Source organism: Pocillopora verrucosa, chromosome 5 (assembly GCF_036669915.1).
Source record: "Pocillopora verrucosa isolate sample1 chromosome 5, ASM3666991v2, whole genome shotgun sequence".
Taxonomy (NCBI): domain Eukaryota; kingdom Metazoa; phylum Cnidaria; class Anthozoa; order Scleractinia; family Pocilloporidae; genus Pocillopora; species Pocillopora verrucosa.
The window spans coordinates 28757487-28761859 of NC_089316.1; the positions used below are offsets into that span (position 1 = coordinate 28757487).

The 4373-nt window shown below is 48.1% G+C and overlaps 2 non-coding genes and 1 pseudogene across 2 annotated transcripts; 1 reads left to right on the forward strand and 2 right to left on the reverse strand.

Annotated features, from left to right (window-relative positions):
- The first annotated feature begins 510 nt into the window (after positions 1 to 510).
- Positions 511 to 629, forward strand: LOC136281457 (5S ribosomal RNA). The gene has a single exon (XR_010717777.1). It is a non-coding gene; the product is annotated as a 5S ribosomal RNA (ribosomal RNA).
- Positions 630 to 1612: 983 nt separating this feature from the next.
- Positions 1613 to 1776, reverse strand: LOC136281378 (U1 spliceosomal RNA). Its single transcript, XR_010717727.1, has one exon. It is a non-coding gene; the product is annotated as a U1 spliceosomal RNA (small nuclear RNA).
- A 2472-nt stretch (positions 1777 to 4248) lies between these two features.
- On the reverse strand, positions 4249 to 4373 carry LOC136281420 (U2 spliceosomal RNA; annotated as a pseudogene).

Below are 4373 nucleotides of genomic sequence, written 5' to 3' on the forward strand. Positions count from 1 at the left end.
CGATGCCGAAGCATGCCCTGGGTGAGGGGGGTGGTCGAGGGATCCTTCCCACGGTTTATGGTGGATAGTAGCAGGTCGCCCCCACAAGCCCTTGCGAGTCCCGCAGACGGTCCCAGAGGCTGACCCGTTTGGTATCTCCTCACTGTAAGATTTTAAAGCCAGATACACGCACCTACGGAGCTAAAACATTGTATAATAGGTTTTTAGGACACGTTATGTCTCTTGGGACCCCTCCCTCCCCTCCCTAGGGAATAGTGCTTCAAATCGATGCTCCTCAATGTGTTAACTGGGTTGAGGAAAATACATTAGGGTTAGGTAACGACTTCGGGGTTAGGGTAACCATTTCTTAGGGTTAGGGTAACAATTTCTTAGGGTTAGAGTATCGATTTCTTAGGGTTAGAGTAACGAAACTAGGGCTTTAGAATTTCAAATTCGCCTACACTCAGGGATGTGGCCGCTTTACAGCCTGAACCTGGCCGATAACAAGCAGAATTTCGACCCCATTTCCTCGTCTACGACCATACCACAGGGAAAGCACCGGTTCTCGTCCGATCACCGAAGTTAAGCCCTGTCGGGCGGGGTTAGTACTTGGATGGGTGACCGCCTGGGAATACCCCGTGTTGTAGGCTTCAATTTTTTGTCTTGCGAACATCTCTAAACGTTTTATCCCAATAAATAGCTCTCCATACACCACAATTTCACATAGAGAGCCGTAGGTGAGTGAGGAACAAAATCAAAGCAAAAAACGAGGGGGGAAAACACCTTTTTGTCAAAAATCGGCCAGCTAATGGCGAAAACTCTAGTGCGATCGACTTTTCTTACAGAGCGCGCGCGAGCGAGTGAGCACGCGCGAGATGAACAGTTTATGATGTCAAATTCTACTTCTGTGATATCAAATCATTCCAAATAACGAACGAAAAAATGAATAGGAAAAAAACGCACACTTCTGAGACGCAGTTTTAAGCCATCGTGACGTGGCAAAACACTCGCACACTTCCAAGAGGAGGCGCGCGAAAAAACGGCACTGAAAGTCGACAATGGTTGGATTCAGACTGCAAACGAATCGGGAAAAAGGTTCGATACTTTTACTACTCTGCTAGTTTGTTTCCTTCCCTCGTTCATTCGTTCACTCGCTTGCTCGCACAAAGGATACACTAACGATAGCAATAGCATTTCTAAAAGCGGCTCCAGTGACAATAAAACCGCTCAAAAGGTTCAAAGTGTACTCACGGTCCAAGTCGAATGCCCTTCTATGCTCGCTCGCTCGGTCGATCGGCCGTTTGGTTTCCTTTCATTTCCTTTCCCTTCGCGCGCATAGCACAGCACGGCACGGCACGCACAACCTGCAAATACAAACGAACAGGACTTTACACACAATAGAGCAGACAGGCCTTGAACAAAAACAGCCAGCAAAGTTACGCACCGCCCCGAAACTCACCTTGTTTCCTTCCTCCAGTCTCTCCAATGCACTTCTACCCCTCCAAACGTGCCAACACCTTGGCCAGTTGTGCGTCCTTTGCTTTCTTTGCAAGTCTACCGGTCCACTGCAAAAGCAAAAATACCCTCGATAGTCAGTAAGAGGGCCATATAGACATAGTTTGGATGACTTTTGCGGGGACGAGCGCGAACGCAGGTCCCCACTACCAGAAATTATACGCTCGAGTTACCCACATTTGGGGTAATCGCAAGGGTCAACCCAGTCGAAGTGCAATGAAAGGGCCTCGCCTTGAGAGGACTGCCTCCTTGATCACAGTACCTCCCGCGTCAGGTAAGTTTTTTATATTTAAGGTGAACGGCCAGGCTCCCGTGAGGGCGGTGCAATGCCTGCCGATCTCAGACCTAATCCAACCCATGGCTGAAAGTGCAATGCCTTAGGGTTGGGTCCACCATAAACCGAGGGCCACCAGACACCAACTTCGTTGGGGAATCGAACCCCACCTCGCAAACATTGAACACACTCACACCCAAAAATGAACACGCCCACTCCAAAACAAACGAACAAAAACGGATACAAAAACATAGAAAAACTATTATTTACAATATTACATTATTTAAAACCAGGACTTAAATACTTTATTCACATATTATTTACTTAGATAGTATTGTTTACTAATATTTACTACAATTTCTTCCTACATTTCGGAACTCCCACAACAGAAGGGGGGGCAGAACGCTTCAGCAGCTCTGCAGCAAGAACTGCAGCAGTAGGGACCACAGGACGAGACTTAGAAACGCCATCATTTACAACATTAATTACACTATTATCCACATTGGTACTGGTAAAATTACAAACTGTGGCCTTCTTAACCCACAAAGCCTTGGCGGGAAGCCTCCGACATTGCCGACCATTGAGGTCCACAAACTCCACACACAAAACGTTATCATGCTCCGTAGGACCAATCTGGTCAACAAGAGAGCCCCTGAAACCAATCAAAAAGGAAGGGTCCCCCTGTACTTCAAGAAGATACTGCGCAAAACCCACTTCAGACTGCTCACCACTCGTATCCACTCTAGCGATACGAAGAAGATTTGGATCCACACTGAGAGACACCCCATTTTCCAAAACTACCGACACCAACTCCAAAAAATCCGTAGGGGAAACCTCACGCACCCTCATATCCCTGTAGGACAGAACAAAGGCTTGATCCTTAGAACAGCGGCATAACTCATCCCGATACCACTTCAAAACCTTCCTACGAATAACAGAATCTGCGGGGGTCTGCACATCCTCAGTCACTACAGGGACCGGGGGGGCTAGCCCCAACTCAACAGGAGCACTAACTCGACTAGGGACAGGAACAGGGGTACTAACAGCAACCTCATCCTCCACATTAGCATCCACAGCATCCTCAATCGTATCCGAAACCTCATTCTCCACAACCCCATCTTCAACCACACCCTCGACTACATCCTCATCATCCTCATCCGAAACCACATTCTCCACAACCACATCTTCAACCGCACCCTCAATCACATCCACAACCACACCCTTATCCAAACCGGCAGAACTTTCAGAGACAACAGGCACAACAGTCCCAGAGGGGTCAGGGACCGCCTCAGGGACAGCTGCCTCTGTTGGAACAACAGACTGACCCCACGGCCGGACACACGCATGCGCTTTGTGGTCTGGGGAACCACACCTTCTACATTTTCCGTTGAACTGGCAATCTGCGGCCTTATGGCCATTAACTTTACATATCTGGCAGAACGGAGGGATACCCCTATACCAAACCCGCACAGGATAGTCGTCAATGCGGAACTCAGCAGGGACTGGATCCGATAATAACATCCTAAGAATCCGTGACCCAGTTAGAAGGCCCGGAATTCCTGAAAAATTCTGGTGCTTAATACTGATAACTTCTCCGTATTTTCTTAGCTCATCACAGATCAGAGCATCGTCACCTTCGGCAGGAAAATAGTGTACATACACAAAAGACGGCGGCTTATCAGAAGACGTCACACTAAGATCGTGCCCATCCAACGCCAGTGAACCCATACGCACAAATTCTTCTTTGTCTGAGACATTCTTAAAAGTAATACGAATCAAGCCCCTAGGGCAAAACTGAATGGCAGAAAGCCTTTCAAAATCAATATGCTCCCTAAGGAGAGCCATCACACGGTCCTTATCATAATTAGCCAACATCACTGACGCGTGAATCACGCACGTCCTGACACACTCAACACCCATGGCAAAAACAAACAACCCAAAAGTGGATGGGTGACCCGAAAAAACGGCAAAACCTGTGAGCTGGCAAAATACCACACTCAACAGGCCAAAAAAGCCAAGAAGAAAAGCCAATCCAGCCCAAGACTGGAAAAACAACCAGAGACTGGCTACCCCAGGTTACGGCAAGGAGCCGAGCATGAGTCCCTGGGAGGGTCACCAGAAAAAAACAGCCAAACCAGAACACAATAATACTTACAAAAATCCTGCTTCTTTAATCCAAAGACACTTGTGAATCCACGAATCCACGCGCGATACTATAACGCAGGCAAAACCCGCGTCAGGTAAGTATGCTTTTTCAGCGTCTGCCCTCGGTGAAAAAATCCACTTACCCCTAGGTCCTTGTGGTAGTGCTTTGCGCACTTCAGAAAACGTAGGCCAGCGGCCGTTCCTGCCATTGTCTGTTGTCTGAATTATCATCCCTCTTTCACCTCTTCCCCCTCTAAGGGCGGGCGGGGCTCCTGTAAACATAAAAGAATGCTATACCGTTGACTTTGTTTTGGATTGAATGTGTCTTCCCCAGAGGGAAGTGGGCCGCACTCGGAGGTAGTGCTATACCGAGGCAACCCGTGGCTGGGACGAGGCAAGCCTCTTTTCCACAGCCCAGTTCCAAAAATCAGTTTAATATATGAGCTGCTCAATGAGCAGC